Genomic DNA, 22471 nt, shown 5'->3' on the forward strand with positions numbered 1-22471 from the left:
GCTACCAACAAGTCTGGCTTCTACTAAATCTTTACCAAATATCGTTCTTTTTCAAAATTCTAAATAGCCACCTTTCTTCTCCTTCTAACATTAATCAATACAGCCTTCCAACAGTATTAGCACAGCTTTCCTCTCAGCAATGCTAATGCCAAATGAAAAGACATAACGTCACTGGCAATAAATAATTAATCAAATAGACCTATTTGGAAATTTTTACATTGCATCAGAGCAAAACAGCTTCTGTAGAGTTCTTCCACTATGGATTTTAGTTTTGATTACTGTATTATCACAGCATATAATGAATAAAGACAAATGATCATTCTTATCCAATTTTTTTTATTCCACAGTTATATTCTACAACATTTCAGTTGTTTTCACACTTTAAGAAGAGGAATTGTAACTTCTAAATCATAGGATAACTTGAGCTGAAAGGATCTTAGAAGTGATCTAGTCCAAAATCCTTTTACAGATGTTGAAACTGAGGCCCTAGTTGTCCAAAGTCTGACATCTAATGATAGAGCTGGAATTCAACTTGGGTTCTATGATTCCAAGTTCAGTGTTCTTTCCATTTTATAAGAGAACCTTTAAATGATACACATACATACAATGTTGCATCTACCAAAAGAATCTGTAGACGGTTGTGCCCACAGTTTCCCTTAACACTCAATAATTCATCAATGTGAAAGAATTACTGATTTAAAGGTGCAAAATACCTTAGAAGTCAGCTAGTTTAATTTCCTAATTTTACAGATAAGGAAACTGAGACCCAGAGATATTAAGCAATTTGCCCAAAGTCACATAGGTAGTAAGAGGCAGAAGAGGGATTCAAATCCAAAGTCTTTGAGATTCCTAATTCCTAAACCAATCTCTTCAGTCTTATGCTTAGTTTTGTTTCACATTATGCATAAGTGTTCTTTAAATTGCAGAGTAGATGAAAAATGAAATTGAAGTATATTTCATTACATGACTTGGTATCCCCAAGTCAAATACATGGCAATTATCCCTTGAAGCCCATTTTAGATTCCTTGAAGCCCATTTTAGATCTCTTCCTAAAAGTAAAATAGCAAACATAAAGGCTTCTGCTGGCTTTCAGCATCATTTTAGAAACTGGGCTCCAAAAAGATTATTTTTTGAAGTCTATATAACAAATTTCACACTGTTCAAACAATTAACTTGGAATTATAATTATATTCTAATCAAATTGCTCATCCAAACATTTATTTGTATATAATCCTCAATAGGAGAGGCAAATGTATCTAACAACTTTCTTGAAAAATAGATTATAAACAAGTATGAAATACCTCATTTTATTCAAATGATTTTTATCAAAGAATTTGGTACAGAATTTACTAAAGTGGAAAGATTCTGACTTTGGAAAGAGAACATGTAAAATCTTGTTGGACTTCCTAGATTGTAACTGGGTAGGGATTATGCCAACAGTGAAAGCAAGAATGTTACCATGGAAAAACAAAAGGAGCAAATGACAATATATGCCAATAGAAACATTTCCTTAAAACAGAAATTTATTCAAATAAAAGGTCATGTGCTTGTGTATTTCTGAAATTGGTTCTTTAGGAACTTTTAAATGAAGTTTAATAAAGACAAAAGGAAGAAGAGAAAGATCCAGGCAGCAACTCTGCTCTGACTGTCCTCAACCTAAAACTGGTATGCCTGACTCCCTAATTGATGGGCAAGCAAAAGCGACCAATAAGTCTGGCTTCTACTAAATCTTTATCAAATATCATTCTTTTCAAAATTCTAAATAGCTACCTTTCTTCTCCTACTAATATGAATACAGCCTTCCAATGCAGCAGAAGAGAGCAATTGCTCTGGTCTTTGGTACCTGGGTATTTACCTTCTATGTGTTCTGTTCATCAGTGGATGCTCTCAGGAAAGTAACCAAAGTTATGTATGTTCTCTCTAAAAATATCTATTGTGACTATGGTAGAGCAGAAACATATACAGGAGCATCACTAGGCACATCTCATGATTAAATACTATCTCTTTATATAGTAAATACTATCTGAGGCAATTCCATACAGTATTGAATAAGTAAACCTGTATGCACTGATTCACCTCTCTTCAAGATATTCTAATTCCAACAACATTTGTTAAACACCGGATATGAAGGCACTGTGTCAAGCTCTGGGGTTATGGGACTGACTGGAATGTTTTGCCCTCACTATTAATAAGGTCTGAGACCTTCTCTAAAAACTGCCTGTTCATATTCTTTGATCATTTATCAATTGATAAATGACTCATTTCTATAAATTTGACTCAAGTTTTCTGTATGTTTGAGAAATGAAGTTTTTTTCAGAGAAATTTGCTATAATTTTTTTCACAGTAATGATTACCAACTAAGCATTTCCCTCCATTTTGTTTTCCCTGTTTATCCTATTCTCTTTCTTCTTTTACCCTATCAGTTTGTAAAAGTATTTTGTGAGTTCAAATCCCAGCCTCAGACACAGAACACTTACTAGCTGTGTGACCTCAGGCAAGTCACTTAACCCAATTGTACAGCCTTCCCCTTCCAAAAAAAAAAAGTATTTTGCTTCTTCTTTTACCCTCCCAAAACTGCCCTCCCTTCTATCAGCTCCTCCCCACCATTTTCTTTTTATCTCCCTTCCCTCCTATTTTCCTGTACGTTGAGACTGCTTTCTACATCCAACTGAATGTGTATGTTATTCCCACTTTGAATCAATTCCAATAAGAGCAAAGGTTCACATGCTCCCCTAACCCCTACCCCCATTTCCCCCTCACTGTATAATCTATTTAGGGCCTATTTTACATCAAATAATTTACCCCATTCTACCTCTCTCTTTCCCTTTCTCCCAATGCATTCCTCATTCTCACCCTTTAATTTAATTTTTTAGATATCATCCCTTCATATTCAATTCATACCTGTGCCCTCTATCTATATCTATATATTCTTTCTAACTGCCCTAATAATGAGAATTATGAGTTTTAAGTTTCATTTTCCCATGAAGGTATGCACATAGTTTAACCTTATTAATTCCCTCATAATTTCCCTTTCCTAATTATCTTTTTGTGTTTCTTTTTAGTCTTGTAATATTACAAGTCTAATAACATTTTGTTTTTTCTAATTATATGTAAAGATATTTTTAACATTCACTTTTATAAGATTTTGAGTTCCAAATTTTTCCCTCCCTAAGACAGCAAGCAATCTGATATAGGTTACACATGTAACAACCATATCAAACATATTTCCATATTAGTCGTGCTATAAAGAAGAATCAGAACAAAAGGGAAAGCCCATGAGAAAGAAAAAAACAACATAAAAGTCAAAATAGTACACTTTGATCTGCATGCAGACTCCATGGTTCTTTCTCTGGATGTGTATAGCATTTTCCATCTGCTCGACAAGAAAGTGAAATTTCTGATAACTAAGAGGCTTTATGTACTCTTTTGGTCTTGTTGTGGCACTATATCTACAAAAATTGATCTGCATAAAAGTATCAGTGCCATTTCTGTTGTCTACTTCACAATTCACATCGCTAATTCCATCTTTAAATAGTTCAGTATCAAGCTGGTTTCATTTGTAGGCTATATATTTCTCTCATCATTGTTTCCACTTCATTATTTCAAATTTCAATATTTGCCTTTGAAAGTTAGTTGTCTAACTGTACCCAGATAGCTGACTCAGGGATAATTTCCCACATCAACAGCACTGTTTTCTTTCTCCTTTTGTTTTAAGCATAAACTTTTTTGTATGATGTTATTTGGTATTCCACCATAAAACCTAATCAAATCTTTTACTGGAGAAAATATTCATGTCATAAAGGCATTAGACTCTGTGTAGTTTGGAGAATGGTTCCTATTTTTATAAATTGCTGTGGGGAAAACAAGCATATTAATGCATTATTACTGGATCTGTGAATTAGTCCAGACCCAGAGATACCATTAGTAAGCCTATTACCCAAAGTGATTAAAGAAAGAAGAAGAGGAACCATACAAACAAAAATATAGCAGTTCTTTTTGTGATGGAAAATAATGAGAAACTAAAAAGGTATCCATTAATTTGTGATTGGCTGAACAAATTACAGTATATGAATACTATTTTGCCTTAAGAAATAATGAAAGGGATAGTTTCAGAGAAACTTTGGAGGACAATATCAGTCATTCAAAAATCTTTATCATGCAATATTTCCATTACTGTATAGTTTTCTGATTCTTCTCACTTCACATCAATTCATATAAGTACAGGTTTTTTTTAAATCATCATGCTTGTCATTTCTTATAGGGCAAAAATATTCCATTACAATCATATACCACAACTTGTTCAGCCATTCCCTAATTAATGGCCATACCCTCAATTTCCAATACTTAGCCATCACAAAAAAAGAACTGCTATATTTCTCTGCAGATAGATTCTTTTCCCTTTTTAAAATCTCTCTGGGATATAGACCTTGCAGTGGTATTTCTGGACCAAAGGGTATGCACAACTTAAAGCCCTATGGGTATAATTCCAAATAACTCCCCAAAATGATTGATTAATTTCACAACTCCAAAAATAACACATTAATATATCAGTTTTTCCACATCCCCTCCAACATTTATCATTTTCTTTTCTGTCATATTAGCCTATCTGTTAGGTGTGAAGAGGTACCTTAGAACTGTTTTCATTTGCAGTTCTCTAATCAATAATGATTTAGAGAATTTTTCATATGACTATAAATAACTTTGATTTCTTTGAAAACTACCTGTTCATATGCTTTGACTATTTATCAGTTGTGGAATGACTTGTTTTACAAATTTAACTCAGTTCTCTATATTTTGTTAAAGGAGGCCTTTATTAGAGATATTTGCTTTAAAAATTTGCCCAGGTTTTGCATTCCAATTTTATTTACATTGGTTTCATTTGTGCAAAAACTTTTTAATTTTATATAATCAAAATGATCAATTTTAATGTTTTTATGCTTTCTCTATTGTGTTTGGTACTAATATCTTCCCCTATCCATAGATCTGACAAGTAAACTATTCCATGTTTTCCTAATTTGCTTATGGTATCACCATTTATGGGTAAATTATATACCCATTTTCATCTGCCAAAGGAGAATAAAGATTTGGACATGTATTCATAATTTATTCAGGTTGCTATGACATGCCAGATCTAGTGTCTGCCAGATAGTAAGTATTTAATAAATGTTTATTGATTGATAATGCTATACTAGTATAACTTTTCTGAAATTTTGGTCACCCCTGTGCCAACAAGAAGCATCTGGTTGAGCTGTTAGAAATTATAATCCCATGTACTATCAATCAAAAACTGGTTTCAGATGTTTAATATTTGACCATGTCAGGTTCTGAGACTTTATTTCTAGACACTGGAGAGATGATGAATCTCTCCTGCCATCCCAAACCCATGTGGTAGAAAACATTTTTTAAATGGATGCTTATGTGGTAAGTTTGCCAAGAAACCTAAACATAATAAGTAACTCCCACATGTAACTTTTGTATTCTAGTGAAATTTATCAAAGAATTCATTGAAGAAGTGCAAGGTACTACAAATCTTCCAAGTATTTTTGGAAAGTACATACATATGTACATAAAGAGAGATGATATATTCACAGGCACATATATGTACATATGTATATATATACAATGTATACATGCACATGTATGTGTAGGTGTATATATGTGTATATATTTATGTATATATGCATATATATGTATATGCTGACATTATCATGGGAGTGGCATACAAACAAAGAAGAAAAGAGTCCAAGTACATCTTAGAAAACACCTGCCCTTAGCCATGTAAAAGCAAGCACACAAGCATACCCAGGATGGCTGCTAGCACAGATGTTTGATTTGCTTTCCTAAAGGAAAGCAACTCAAAAGGGGTTAACTTACTTTAATCAAACATATATCATTCACTTAGGTCAGGGGAAAAAGTAAGCACCCTGAACTTCAGAAAATGCAAACATAAATTATAAGCAGACAAAAATACAGACAGAGAAAATAACACAATTTAACAGAACAACAGACAAGGCTTCTAGCTGTCTTACTATTACATGCATAAATAGTTTGTTACCAGAGAGAGAAGAACCTACTGTTCTACCGAAAATCTGTGTTTTCAAAGCTGGGGAGTTCAATGGCTACCCAGAGTCTCATCTGGCTAAATCACACAACTCTTCCCATAAGTGAGCCCCAAAGCAAAACCTCCTCTGGGTGTGTGTGTGTGTGTATATATATATATATATATATATATATATATATATATATATATATAGCCTTCTCCAGGGTCAGAGGACATTACAACCTTTCTGACCTACTGCCTAATTACAAATAATAAAATGTGTGGACTTCCTGAAAAACACGCCTCTGCTAAGCAAGCTTGTTTTGTTGGGCTCCAAGTGAGGCCCATTAAGGGGCAAGGAACATCTTCAAATTCCCTAGGCCTACTAAGGGGCAGGGAAGATTTTCAAATTCCCTTACCATTACAAGGTAGGAAGCAGGATGGAGATGTTGATGAAAAAAGAATTAAAAAGGATAACATATAAATAGGAGGAGAACCAAGAGAGCAATATCATGAAATCTTGAAAAAGAATGCATGAAGAGAAAGTGATCAACAATGTCAAATGATGCAGAAAGTTTAAGGAGACTAAGGATTTAGACATGCAGGCATAGCCTTTCTAGAGAGATACCTATACCTATCAAACAGCCAACTCTAGACTTTCTACTGGGTAGCATATAGTGTCTCCTCTCCAAATATCTCTTCTAAATGTTATTATGTTGAGGACTGCAACATTTTTTCAATCATGCAAAACTGCAATCTAGTATTCAACCAAGACTTCTCACTCTACCTCACTTCATAAATCTCATCAGTTTCCCAAGCCTTTTTTATTCAGTTGTCACTGCTCCTCACAATAGGACACTCCATTTCTCAACTGATTTCTTAGGATAGAGTGACCTCTGTCTTGCTCCCACATCCCTTTAATTTACTCACTGCCCATGTCCTCCTCTTAGAATTTCATGTTTCCTTTAAAACTTAGCTTGAACATCACCAGATATTCCAGATATCTGCTTTTGCTTTATGTGAGCTCAATTTTTATATTATTTCATCAAAATTTTATATAAACTTGAAAGTTTACATGAATCCCTGGGTAAAATGTAAACTCCTTCAGGACAGGGCTATTTCTTTTGTGTCCTTGCATACCAGCACCTAGTGTTATTTCAGGCACATAGTAGCCCCTTATTAATTGTTTATTGATTTACTGGATATTGACAACATCTGTTGTCTGAGGACTGAACTAATCAAATTCATAGCAATTCATTGCCATAAAGTTGGCTATTAGTTAATTAATAATTTCAAGCACTGCAACTCATGAATACTTACTGAGGCATGGAGGTCTTTAGCTCAGTGATGCTAGATGAAGTCTCCACCCTAATGAATCCTTGAAAAAGAAGAGAGAAAGTATAGAGAAGGTTACCCAGAGGAAAACTTAAAGCATTTCAGATGTCAAATTTAAAAGCTAACACAACAACGTCATTCATTCACAATACAAAAAAGGAAGATCATCATACTTGCAATACCAGCATGTGCATACAAAGAATCATAGTACTAGTACCCCCAACCCCAAATAGCTAAAGCAGAGATTTAACAAAACTTCTCTATTCACTGGTAGAATACACACTGAATTCAGAGTTGTGCAAGATAGTGAGGAATATAAAAAAGTGCATGTAAAAGACAGTCAGACACTGTGTTCATGGAGCTTAAAGTCTAATGAGAAATGGTATAATATGAATGGTAACTATAACACAGATGTTAAAATTCAGGATACAGCAGGGGTAGACACATTTTTCTTTTCATATTTTAGTAATAAACTTTTATTTTCTTTCTCTTTTACCTCTACTCTCCAAATGAGAAAAGAAAAAATAAATCAAAACAAAGAACAATAAAGTCAAAGGAATGCCTTTATCAGTTATGTCTAAAACATATACCACATTTTGTTCAAGTCCATTGTTTTGGGAAGCGATTTGTAATTATGCTTCCTACATTTCTAAACTGATTGTACCCATTGACCCAATGTTAACAGTATACTATCTATACCACAAACAGATCAAAGAAGAAAGGGATTCATAATATACAAAACCATTTATATAAATCACATTTCTTAAATGAATAATTCTGATTCTTTATATCTGGTTCTATGAGGATTTGCGGCTGTACACAAGCTATAAAACAGTCATTTTGATAAGAATTAAATGCCAAGCAGGCCCAGCAGACAGATTCTGGTAACAACCAGGCTGAGAACAGAAGAGAGAGAATACTGAATGTTCTTTATGCCCCTTTCAAAAACAACTGTCACCCAGCCAGTGACCACAAGCACTCTCTCAGGCTCCAAAGCTTGGAATTTCCTCTCCTTTCTTTTCCCACATTTCCCCTGCTGCAGCCTTTGATTCCCTCCCACTTACTTCATCTATTCTCACTGCTTCTCTGGGTCATTATAGGGCATATCTGAAGTGGAAAGACTTGGAGTGAGAAAGAGGACAAGTTAACAAACTTCCTTATAGTGCTCCGCTCTTGAAAGAGGATCCATGGTTGACATCAATGCCTAGACACCAGGAGCCCAGTATCTCTTTGTCCAAAAACCTTTTCCTCCTAAAAAAATCCTGAGGGGGCAGCTTGGTGGTGCAGTGAATAGAGCACTGGCCCTGGAATCAGGAGGATCTGAGTTCAAATCTGGACTCAGACACTTAACACTTACTAGCCATGTAACCTTTGGCAAGTCACTTAACCCCAATCACCCTGCCTTCCCCCCCTCCAAAAAAACAAAAAAAAATTAATTTTAAAATAAAATGCTGCTTATAGGGCAGGCTAGATGGCTCAGTGGATAGGATGCCAGACCTGGAGTCAGGAGTAAATAAATTCAAATTCAACGTCAGATACTTCCTCACTATATGACGTGAGGCAAGTCATTTGACCCTGATTGCCTCCAACATAAAATTAAATATAAAATGTTGCTAATACTATTTGTTTTTACATCACCTTCCCTTCCCAGTATCTTCATCCTCAATGCCAAAGAGGCTTCTTTTATACAAAATATTTTTTAAAAGAAAATAAAAACATGTTAGCAAAACTAATCATCAAACAGACATAATTTAATAACCTACTTTGGCATATGAAATAAGGAGAGGCATTTTGTATTTTTTCCTTTGTTCCTAAGTGTAATGTTAATGGAATAGGAAGATCTTGCCTGCCCATTAATAGGTCTATGTCACCTCCTTTGAGCTCTGGCCCAGCTCATACCTGTGGTATAGCCTGAGTCACATGGAGCCTGAGTCACATGCAGCCCAGTGTGTGGGAGGAATTTATCCAACAGAGCAGGAGAGGCAGAGCAGAGAACAGAGGGAAGAACTTGTCTGTGGGGAGGCCTGACAGAAAGAATGCTTAAGATGCCAAGATGCTGCCATTCCCTGGGTTAATGATGAATACCCTGTTAAATCTTATTTCCTGGTATCCTAATAGTAATGTTCCAAATAAATATTTTGGTTTTGCCTTTGAGAAAGAGAGTTGATTGAGTTTTGCGAATCTACCCTGGAAATACATATGCATATTCATAGCAGCTGCTATGGGTATTGCATTGGCATCACACTAAGCTTGGTGATTATTTCCTAACATCCAATTCTGATATTTTGTTGTTGTCATTCCCTTGATTTAATTACTGTGCATATTGTTTTGCTGTTTCTGTTTCCTTTACTTTCCATTAATTTTTCTATCTTCCCGACCTTCTTCCATTATATTCCTCATTTCTTATATTACAGTATATTTCAACATATTCCTATACAATTTTTAAAATAATTTCCCAATCAATGTGCATCTACTTTGTTTTTAGTTATTAGCAGCACTATATAAAATAGAAACAAGTGCTTATTTTTACCTAGTCAGTCCTTATTGTGGTCCCTGATTAATAGTTTGTTATATCTTCAGTTCTTTATACATTATGAACAGTCAATACACGAATCCTCAGACAGATGACTCTGATTTAGGAATATGATTCAACTAGAACCACAATTTGTTCAAGAAAGAGAGAAATTACCGAACAACAGCCTGTGTGCTTAGTTGGTACTGCTCAGTATCAAAAGATGTCAAGGAAAGCTCTAAGCATGGCAGGCTGAAGATTTGAAGACATGAATAAGAGGTACAGAGGAAGGTGTAGTTGGACAGGCCAATTCATATCACTGAAGGGAATACTTATATTGAGATCACAGATTTATTAACTTGAAGAAGACCAATTAAAGTTATATAGGAGCTCCAATCTAATTCCCTAATTTTACAGATAAGGAGACTGAACCTGAAAAAAGAAGGGACTGCTAAAGGCATAAAGTAACTTTCTGACAGAACTAGACTCCTGACTTTGATCCCAATACTCTACTATACCATGTTGCACTTCCTGACTATTATAGTTGAAGAATTAATATTACCTTTCAAGTTATGAAGCCAGGTCCCAAATACTGTGCATTTTATTATTGTTTTAATTCACATTGCATATTTCCATTGGGCTGGAACTGATGGGATGGTGGGACCTAGACCCCAAAAAGCCCCAAGACCACGTCTTTGAAAATAATCCAGATGTCCCCTCCACAGCATGAGAAAATTTTCCCTTGTTGAAGGCTTGATTCTGTATTTCCCTTATCAGAGCAAACACAAGGATACTGACCAAAGAACTCCTTTTTGGAACCGGATCTTTGAGGTCCACACCTTTGACAACCCCCTCAGCATCTGATATACTCCTACACTTTCCCATCCATAGCTCCCCCAAACACCTGGATCCTTAGATAACCTAGTTAGTATCCCCAGCATTCCTTTCCCATGCTACCTTTCCATATAAATCCTAGCACCATCCTCAATATATGGCAAGTTCTTTAAAGGGACTTCACCCACTTCTATTGGTGTTACAATAAACTGGCTCTTGACTGAAACACAGCTTTTAATGAGTGAATTCATCCCAGGCAACTCTGCCTTGGCATTCCTAGGGTCCCAGAACCCCTAACCTCTACCCCAAACCTCTTCAGTATGACTAAAATTTTGTTTACTTTGGATCCTGAGGTTGAGAAACATGCACTCAATGATTTATCTGATGTATTCCACTTAAAAAAACACTAACAAATGAGAAGGAGTCTAATTGAAGGAGGATGTCCATTAGTAACACTCTAGAGATGTCACTGGGGAATTATTGATTCGACAAATCCTCTAAGCCTATTGTGGGCCTGGAGGATGGTATGAGTGGGAATGTGGTAGCAGAAGAAAGCGCACAGAATCAGAAAATAGTAAAGATTGGTTTTGCTAGAATAATCAATCAATCATTAAATATTTATTAAATGTCTACTATGTACCAGGTACTGTGCTAAGAACTGGGGAAACAAAAGGGGGTAAAAGATTCTATTCTCAAGGAGTTCACAATCTAAAGAGGGAGAATAGAGAATAAGGTATGAAACAACTAAGGAAAATAGGCTGGAATAAGATTATGGAAGGTTTTTAATCCTCTGTGAAGTGAGGGAGGGTGTCAGACCAGTTGATCTCTAACAAATAAACAAAGGACAACATAATTTGGGAATTGTCAATGTTAACGGACTGCAGAAAGTTAGGTACATTAAAAAAATGCTTGGTGCATTTGTGCTTTGGTCCAACCATTCTGAAAAGCAATTTAGGATTATGTTAAGAAAGTGAATAATTTGTCCATATTCTTTGACTCAGAGATACTACTGCTTGTTACTGAAAATCTCAAATATTGTGAGAAATGCTGAAATAGAAAAATGCCAAGGTCTATTTGAGGTAAAATGACAATGATTCTATAACAATTATCTACATATTATCTGATTTCTTTATGAAAATGATAATTATAAAAACAGTCCTACTTTATGAATACTAAAAATTACAGTTAAGGATTATAAAATATAGTTGTGAAGAAAAGATTAAAGTCTAACAATGTAACTCCACTTTATCTCAATGTGAGAAAATAACTAAGAGGTCAGTTAGAGAGTGATTTTCCATAATCAAACTAATGGAAGCAATTGGGATATCAAAATATAAAAATTAGGGTGACAAAAATGGGAATGGATGATATTGGAAGTGTTGAGAAAGATAGGTGCATTCATATTTTTTGGAGTAGCTATGAATCAGTACCATGATTCTGGAAAGCAATTTGGAATTAAGCCCCCAAAATGGCTAAAATGGACAAAGTTTTTGAAAAAGAGATTGTACTAGTAGACATATAGCCCAAGGAGGACATTTATAAGGGAAAAAATTCCCATATACAATAAATTACTTATAGAAGCACTTTTGTGATACCAAAGAAAATCAAAGTAAATGTTCGTTAATTGAAAAATGACCAAAAAAATTCTGGTACATGTATGCAGTCAATAAATAAAAATTTAATAAGCATCTACCATGTGGCAGGCATTATGTTAAGTACTGAAGATACAAAGAAAGATAGATGACAGACAATGTCTTCAAGAAAACATACAAATAAATACACATAAATGAGATAACATGTAATATGTGTATACATGCATGTGTTTGTATAAACACATATAATGATAAAAAGAAATAATAAAAAGACACTAAATTTAAGAAGAATTGGGAAAGTCTTCCTATAAAAGTTAGGATTTTAGCTAGACTTGAAGGAAGTTAGTAAAGACAAGAGATGGAGGTAAAGAGGGAAAGTATTCCAGGCATGGGGGCAACCAATGAAAATACTCAGAGTTGGGAAACAGAGAGACGTCTTCAGAGATTAGCAAGATTAGCAATTACTTCATCAAAGACTACATGTGTAGGGGGAGCGTGTAAGGAGCACTAAAGGGTTAGCAAATTATAAAATGCTATGCACACAACAGAGAGGATTTTGTTTGAACCTGGAGGTGATAGGGAGTCATTGGAGTTTATTGAGCAGGAGATGACAGGTTCTAAAGATCTGTACTTGAGAAAGATAAATTTGACAGTTGCGTAGAGAATGGACTAGAGGGGTCCACACCAAGGCTTTTGGCTGAAAGATCAATCAACAGGCTATTATGATAGTCCAGGGGTGAGTTCATGAAGACCTGCAGGAGGGTAGTGGCAATATTAGAGGAGAAAAGGGGAAACGTGGGAGAAGTAACAAATTTAAAATTAACAGATCTTAGCAACAGATTGGATATGGGGCAAAAGGGGAGAAGGAATGATTATAGTGATGTAAACAACAAATGACAGGAGGAGATATAATATTTAGAGAGGTAATGACTCCATCTTTTATAATTGGATAAGGCATCAATGCAGATACACAATTCTACTATAGTGTGATAAATATGCTCCCCAAACACCATGGTGTGTCAAATCATACAATAAAAAGCACATGGTTTATGGGTGAAAGTGGGGTTAGGGACACAGTACTCAAAAACTCCATCAGCAACCCATTTTAAAAGTACAAACCAAATAAAAACAGTAGCACATTTTACATATGTTAACTGGTCAAAAATATATAAATACTAATACTACTACTACTACTAACAAATGGTGATGGTGTATAAAGCATACAGAAGGAGTAATGAAGGAGAAGTCTAGAAAAAGAGAGCAGTACTACAATGTTGAAAGAATTGACTATTAAGGAAAGGAGTTTGAAGTTTTTCTAGCAGCAAAAAAAAAGAGGCAATGGTTTTTAAGTTGAAGAATGGCATGATGTGATTGATTACACATAAAATAAAATAATACTCTGGTAATAGTGTGAAAAGTATACTGAAGAATGACAGGATTTAAGATAAGAAGATCCATTAAGAGGCTACCACAATATTATAGGAAGATACTAATAAGGGCATGGATGAGAAAAATGTTCACAAGATCATATGGTATTTTAAGTTTTAGAGCTAGGAGGACGGTATCATAGTGCCCCTCATTTTACAGATAAGGAAAATGGGGTTAGAGAGGATAAGTGACTTTCTTGTACCTCAGTCTTACTGAATTCAACTCCAACATATATATTTCAAGGGTTTGTAGAAGAAACTTGATATTTTAGCTTGGAGAAGAAAATACTCAAGGGTAACATATTAGCTGTTTTCAAGTACTTGAAGATTTATAATAGTAATTTGTAATAGCTCCTTTTTGGCTCCAGAGGGGAAAAGCAAATAGTAGTATCTATAAACTGCAACGAGGAACATTTGATCTTGATACAAAACTGTTGTTTCTTAATTAGCATAGCTGTTTAAAAGCAGATTGGACTCCCTCAGAAGGTAGTGGGTTATCCCTCAATGTAAGTCTGCAAGTAAAGGCTGGATGCCCACTTATCAGGTGTGTATTGGACTATATGGCCACCAAGGCCCATTCCAATTCTAAAATTGTGTGATTTTGTGACACATCTTTGCAACTGTTTAGATAAGAAGGTTAGGGACAAGTTTTTAAAATAATCAGACATGAGGTTTCTAATATCAAATCATTGGCACTATACAATGGTTATTATTTTTAAAATGTATAGAAATCTATATTGTGCCCTGATATTTGTCAAATACCATGTAATATACATGATTGTAATAAATGACATTTATGTAAATACTTTACTCAATACTATATATTTTGCTCTAGTATTTCACGAAAACAAAAAAATGAAAATATTACTCTACTTTTCTTGAACCAAATATTATTATCATAATAGCTTATTATTTTTCTTATGAAATACCTGCAGCATTGAAGACAAACAACAAGCTAATCCGAGCTGAAATACTTTCCCAGTAATTGTTTAAATTCTTCTTGAATCAAATGCTCTTTTAAGTGAACTGATTTTGTTAGAAGTTGAATCTAATGAGTACCTCCTAAGGAAGGTTATGTTTTACCACATATATTTTTAACAAACAAATTTTTCCCCCAAACTATTTTGTTAGCATGCCTAGAGAAAACATCAGTCTATTTAATTTAATTCACTACATCAGGAAGAACTAATAAGGATCTCTTTGTTCTTGGAGACTGCCATATCCTTGAATGATGATTGATTTTTGAATGAGTTCCCTTAGTTTGTTGGTACTCTGGGGGGAAAGAGTCCATCCAAAATCTGACAGGTTTTCGATAATTTAATGAAAGAGGTAAGGAGTGAAAGGGAGACACCGATTCTATTTCATTTATCAGTGCTCTTTTTTTAGTTCATCATGTAAAATAAAGCAACATTCAAAATAACATCATATAATAGTACTAACTTGTGGCTTTAATCTTCAAATATAAAATTCATATTTTGAGTGAGAATTTACAAAATTATAAATGGGAAAAGATCCACCTTATTTTTGAAAATCTCAATATAGTACCAATGTGTGCCATACATGGTTCTTTCCTAGCAAAAAATCACTTATGCACATACCAGACTTTTTTTTTTCTTTTTGGAGGGGCAATTGGGGTTAAGTGACTTGCCCAAGGTCACACAGCTAGTTTTGTGTTAACTAGGCCTGTCTGAGGCCAGATATGAACTCAGGTCCTCCTGACTCCAGGGCCAGTACTTTATTCACTGCACCACCTAGCCACCCCTGCAGAATCTTAAAAATAACCATATCAAGGAGTATGTATAATATCTGTAGCAATTATCAACAAATATCTGCATACATAATGATCTCTGATCCAGCAATACTGCCCTACTTAAATTTTTTCACAAACTTATACCTTTGTAATGGCTCCTCCCTATGTTTGGAATTCTTTCCTTCCTCACTTCTACCTATGAGTTTCTTGGCTTCCTTAAAGATTCACCTCAAATTCCACCTTTCGAAGAAGGTCTTTTCAAAGCCCCCTAAGATGCTAGTGTCTATTTCAAATTGCCTTCAATCAACTCAGTATATACATCATATGTATCTAGCTATTTACATGCTTTCTATACGATTAGACTGTAAACTATTTAAGCATAGGGACAATTTTTTGCCTTTCTAGGATTCAAAGTGGTACAATAGATAAAACAGAAGAGCTGAGTTCAAATCCATCCTGATGTTCACGAGTTGTAACTCTGGGCAAGTCAGCGTCTGACTCAGTATGATCAACTATAAAATACCATTCTTAATAGAATCTATCTCCCATGATTGATGTCAGGATCAAATGAGATAATATTTGCAAAGCATACTTTCCATATTGTCTGGCACATAGTAGGCTCTTAAATAAATTCCTACCCCCTTTCCCCTCTTTGTGTCCCAGGATCTTAGGACAATGCCTGAAGACACATAGTAAGTGTTTATGAAATGCCTATTAACTGAATGAGCTGAAAGTACTACATATTATATGCGTAAGAAGGCAGAGTCATGTCAGCTGAGAACACCCTAGATCCATAAATATACACTTAAACATACATATATGTTTAGGTACAAACACATTATAAGATGGTCAATGAACAGGGTGAACTCTGTTATTACACCTTCCAAGGGACCCTACATGATCTTGATGTATGGATGGAATACATGCCTACTGATCTTAGATTTGATGTGTCAACAGTCTAACTCAGGAGTGAGGAACCTACAGCCTTAAGGCCACACGTGGTCCTTTATGTCCTCAAGTTTTATCCTTTGACTGAATCCAAGCTTCGCAGAACAAATCCCTTAATAAAAGGATTTATTTCATAAAACTTGGACTCAGTCAAAGGGCAACACCCAAGGATCTAGAAGGCTACATGTGACCTTGAGGCCACAGGTTCCCCACTCCTGGTCTAACTCTATATTGAAAAATGATGCAAGGATAAATAACAACAATGACAACAATAATAATATCTAACATTTAAAAGGATCTACTATGTTCCACTCACTGTATTAAACTCTTTACAAGTATTGTCTCATTTGACTTATTCCTGTGGGATATGTCCCACATAATAACATCTTCATCTGTTTTTAAAAATGCAGTTAATTGAGGTGGCCAGGTAGCACAGCGAGTAAGAGCGCTGGCCCCAGTGTCGGGATAACCTGGGGGTTCGAATTCGGGCTCAGACACTTAGCATCCACCCAGAAACACCTGGCCTTGTAACCTTGAGCAAGTTACTTAACCCCAATTACTTAGGGGCGGCCAGGTGGCTCAGCAAGTCAGAGCACCGGCCCCAGTGTCGGGATAACCTGGGGGTTCGAATCCGGGCTCAGATACTTAGCACCACACCCAGAAATAACTGGCCATGTAACCTTGAGCAAGTTACTTAACCCCAATTGCTTAACAAAAATGCAGTTAATTTCATTCTTTCTGGTATTATTTGATTCTCATTGTATCCAGTGTTTACTAATTCTTTTTTTTTTTAATGAGTAAAGATGAAGAGACATGATGTTTCTACATAAATCACAAGTCTTTGGCCTCTCTCCTTTCTTCTGAACTGTGCTTTCCCATTTATGTGTCCCCATTTTTCACCTTTTCCTAAATAAATGAACCTAAAATAAACACAAAAGAGGAAATCTTGAAAATTAGGGAAGAAATAAATAATTTGAAAAATAAAAAATCTATGGAAATGATAAAACTAATACTTTCTTCCCTCCTAAAAAGAGGGAAGAAATTAAATTATCAATATAAACAACTAAAAAGGTGAAATCATTCTGGAGAATAAAAAAGAATTATGAGAAACTACTTCATAGTTATATGTACACAAAAATGAGACTACAAAAGAAATGAAGGATTACTTAGAAATACTGAGAGTCAGGGATAGAGATTGAATTTGTGAGTTCACTGATAAGCAACTCTCACGAAAAAGTTCCCTCTACCCTCTACTGCAAGTCAGTATCTCTTCTGAAACTAATCACTGAGAGGTTAAGTGATTTGCCCGGGATCACACAGCCTCTATCTTTCAGAAGTGGTACTTGAAAATAAGTCTTCTTACCCCAAGACCTGCTCATATACTGTAATAATGAAATTTGAAGCTCTTCCAAGCCCTTTCTATTGGTAAGCAAACAGATATTTAGCACCTTGTTTTTAAGTTCATGATTGTGTCAAGTATTAAGATCCAAAACTTATGAATCCCACAGTGGGATGAACTTGTTGATGTAATGGGAAGGGGCAGAACAGGGAGGAGCTAATACCATATATAAGGGGAAGCCCAAACTGAGAGAGGCCAGAACTGCTGGGAGCAAGCATCTGGAGTCTGGGCAACTACTGCTGGAGAGAGAGAGGAGAACTGATAACTGAGAACTTCTGAGAGCTGCTGAGAACTTCTGAAAACTGAGAAGAACTGAGAAGAGAATTGAGAAGAACTGAGAAATGGGAAGAGAGGTGAACTGGGAAGAAGCAAGACTGTGATGCTGGTAATCTGTCTGTTTTGATGTTACTTTGTCAGGTTTGTCTGTTGATAGAGTACATTGCTGTTGTTACAGAAGCCCTGGTACCTCACTGCTGCTTCAGAAGCCCTAAAAGAAGATTTTTATATTGTATGTTTACAGAAATCCTGGAGGAGGGTCTTGCTGAGGTTTTCAGAGGTCCTGGCACTATGTTGACGATTTGTGTTGATTCCTCAGAATTTGTTGGGTCTATGCTGATTTCACAGGCAGAAAGTGAATTGATGAGGATGCAGCAATGTGTACCGATGTTATTGTGGCTTTGTTAAGCTTTGTCTTCCCAAGAACTGAAACTTTGAAGGGCTTGAGGTGGACTAGACACTGTGAGTTTCCATATGGAACTGCAACTAGCTGAGGAACTGGACAAGGAGGAGTTGGCAGGAGCTGGGACCATGGAAGAGGAATCTTATTAGCAGAGAGCCTGCCTCCAGTCAAGATGAAAATCCCTCTCCTTGGGTATTTAATGCAAACTGAGAAGATTATAATTTACTGTGGCCTAGGGGTGGAGAACTTTGACCTTCATATTTAGATGATTGAGTTAAAGACTTCTCCAATTAAGAAGAAGACTTTTGATTGAAGAGAGTAAGACAATGTGATTAGGGGTGGAGAATTTTGACCTTTGAACTTTGTGACTGAATTAAGGATTTACTAAATGAATGTACTTTGTTTAATACTATGTGGCCATTTTAGTGATAAGTTGTTATGTCATAACATTGTGAATGCTGTACTTTGATTTCTTTGAACGTTTCATCTTTGTTACTGAATAGAGAGTTCACTATACCATGTAATCAGAACCTTGAAGCTGTTCACAGCAGCATTCCTCTGGAAAGCTGCTCGTGCTTGGCTTTACATACACCCATTATACCACAATTACTTCTACAAGAAATAATAAATATAAATTAAAGAGAACCAATATCAAGATTATAATCAATCTAGCTTCAGATAAGGAAACTCAATTGGCTATAATGAGCTACTGAAGAAAAAAAAATAAACCCTGGTCCAAATAAGGTGAATTTAAACTATCAAAGTATCAAACTCTTATTTTTTTAGTTTTTTTTTTCAATTACATGTAAAAAAAACTATTTTAATATGCGGATTATTAAAATGTAAAGTTTCAAGATCTCTCCCAACCTTCTCACCATTCCTTGTCCATGAAAAGGTAAGCAATTTCATATAGACTATGTATGTAGAGTAATACGAAACATATTTCTGTATTTGTTGAGAAAGCAATCAAAGGAGCTCCCCCCACCACCAAAAATAAAGAAATTAAAAAAAATATGCTTTGATCTGCATTCATATTCCATCTGTTTTTTCTTTGGAGGTGGATAACGTTTTTTAATAAGTCCTTCAGAATTATCTTGAGTCACTATATTGCTGACAATAATTCAGTCATTCACAAAAGATTATCGTACAATATTACTGTTACTGTGTACAATGTTCTGATTCTGCTCATTCACTTTGTAACATTTCATATGCATCTTTCCAGGTTTTTCTGAAACTGTCCTGCTCATTATTTCTTATAACACAATGGTATTCCATCACAATCATATACCACAAGGTATTCAGCCAATCCTCAATTGGTGGGCATCCCCTCTATTTCCAATTCTTTGTCACCATAAAAAGAGGTGCTAAAATATTATATACACATAAGTTCTCTTCTTTTGTTGTTGGTTTTGTTCTCTTTGGGGTACAGACCTAGTAATGATATTGCTGGATAAAGATGACAGTTTTATAATGCTTTTTAAGTAAGTAGTTCCAAATTATTCTCCAGAATGGTAGAATGCATTTACAATCACAACAAAAGTTCATTATTGTCTCAATTTTTCCAAATCCCTTCAGCATTTGTCATTTCCCTTTTTCTGTCATATTAGACAATCTGACAGGTATGAGGTGGTATCTCAGAGTTTCTATAATTTGCATTTATCTAATCAATAGTGATTCAGAGCATTTTTCCCCATATGACTATAGATAGGTTTCATTTCTTGTTCTGAAAATTGCCTGTTCATGTTATTTGACTATCAACTGGGAAATGACATATTCTTATATATTTGACTCAGTTATCTATATATTTGGGAAATGAGGCTGTTATCACAGAAACTTACTGAAGAATTTTCCCCAATTTTCTCCTATACTTTTAATCTTGGCTGCACTGGATTTCTTTATGTTAAAGTCCTCTTAATTTGATGTAATAAAAATTATCCATTTTACTTCTCATAATGTCTGCCTATCTCTTGTTTTATCATAAAGCCTTCATTTTTCCATATACCTGACAGGTAAGATATCCAATATTGCCCTAATTTGCAGATGGTATCACATTTATGTATAAAATATATACTGGGAGTGGCTAGGTGGTGCAGTGAATAGAGCACCAGCCCTGGAGTCAGAAGGACCTGAGTTCAAATCCTGCCTCAGACACTTAATACTTACTAGCCATGTGACCTTGGGCAAGTCACTTAACCCCAATTGCCCTGCCCTCCCCCCTCCCCCAAAAGTAAAAAGTAAATAAAATATATACTGATTTTGACCTTATATTGGTGTACAGTGTGAGACCCTAATGGTTTATATCTAGTTTCTGCCAAATTGCTTTCTAATTCTCTCTTAATTTTTAGAAAATAATGAATTCTTGTTGAAATGAAAAATGAAAACTTGGATCATTGCATTGATCAAAGACTAGATTATTATGCTCATTTACTACATTGTGTACCTAATCTATTCCACTGGTTCTTCAGTCTACTTCTTAGCCAGTATTAGATTATTTTGATGATTACCAGTTTGTAATATAGTTTGAGATCTGGTACTCATAGGATACCTTCCTTCAATTTTTTTAAAAATTGATTTCCTTGATATTCTTGACTTTTGGTTCTTCCATACGAAATTGTATCATCTTTTATAGCTCTATAAAATAATTGTTGGTACTTTGATTAGTGTGGCACTGAATAAGTAAATCGATTTAGGTAGGATTGTCATTTTTATTATATGGCTAGGTCTACTGATGAGCAATTAATATTTCTCCAATTATTTAGATTCATTTATTTGTGTGAAGTGTTTTGTAATTGTGTTCAGTTAGTTCCTGGTTTTACCTTTGCAAGGAAACTCCCAAACATTTTATATTGTCTACAGTTATTTTAAATAGGTTCTGTCTATATACTACTGGTCTTCATTGGCAATATGCAGAAATGCTAATGATTTATATGAATTTCTTTTATAACATGAAACTGCTGAAGATGTTTATTATTTCAACTATTTTTAGTTGATTCTCTAGAGTTTTCTAAGCATACCATTATATTATCTTCAAAAAGTGAGATATTGTTTCCCCATTAATTATTAATTTCCTTTTCCTCCTTTTTTTCCTTCTTTGATTGCTATAACTAGTATTTCTAGAACTATACAGAATAATAGTGGTAATAATGGGCATCCTTACTTTACCCCTGATCTTATTTGGAAGGCTCCTAAATTATCACCATTATGGATAATGCATGCTGATGGTTTTAGATAGATATTATATATCATTTTAAGGAAAGCACCATTTATTTCTATCATTTCCAGTGTTTTAAATATGAATGAGCTTTGTATTTTGTCAAAAGCTTTTTCTGTATCTATTGACATAATCTCATAATTTTTGTTGGTTTTATTATTGGTATAGTCAATTATGTAGCTAGTTTTCGTAATACAGAATTAGCCCTGTATAGCTGGCATAAATCCCACCTGGTTATACTGTATGATATTTGTGATATATTGCTGTAAATTCTTTGCTGGTGTTTTATATATTTTTTAAGTTGCATCAATATTCATTAAGGAAACTGGTCTATAATTTCCATTGTTTTTTATCATCCTGATTTAGCATTAGCACCATATTTGTATCATATAGGAACTTGGTAAGACTATTTCCCTATTTTTCAAATAGTTTGCATAATATTAGAATTAATTGCTCTTTAAATGTTTGGTAGAATTCACTTGTGAACCCATGTGCTCCTAGGTTTTTTCTTGGAGAACTCATTTATGGCTCATTCAATTTCTTTTTAAAAGATATGGCTATTAAGTATTCTATTTTTGTCTTCTGTCAATTTTGAGGCATTTATATTTTTAAGGATATTCCTCCATTTCACTTAGATTTTCATATTTATTGCCATATAAATGGGCAAAATAGTTCCAATTATTAATTTCTTCTTCATTGGAGATTGATTCAGCATTTTCATTTTCAATACTGGTAATTTGACTT

At 34.7% G+C, this 22471-nt stretch overlaps 1 protein-coding gene across 1 annotated transcript in view; it reads right to left on the reverse strand.

Moving 5' to 3' along the window:
• LOC138154688 (sodium channel protein type 9 subunit alpha-like) overlaps nucleotides 1-22471 on the reverse strand; it is a 146204-nt gene that overhangs the window by 103532 nt on the left and 20201 nt on the right. The window contains exon 3 of the mRNA XM_069079663.1: nucleotides 7361-7418. The gene's annotated coding sequence lies outside the window, so the exon portion shown is untranslated. The remainder of the gene's footprint in view (nucleotides 1-7360; nucleotides 7419-22471) is intronic.

The sequence above is a fragment of the Petaurus breviceps genome, unplaced genomic scaffold, assembly GCF_028583685.1.
Source record: "Petaurus breviceps papuanus isolate PSGF00001 unplaced genomic scaffold, PetGlider_PUasm1.0 91133, whole genome shotgun sequence".
NCBI lineage: Eukaryota > Metazoa > Chordata > Mammalia > Diprotodontia > Petauridae > Petaurus > Petaurus breviceps.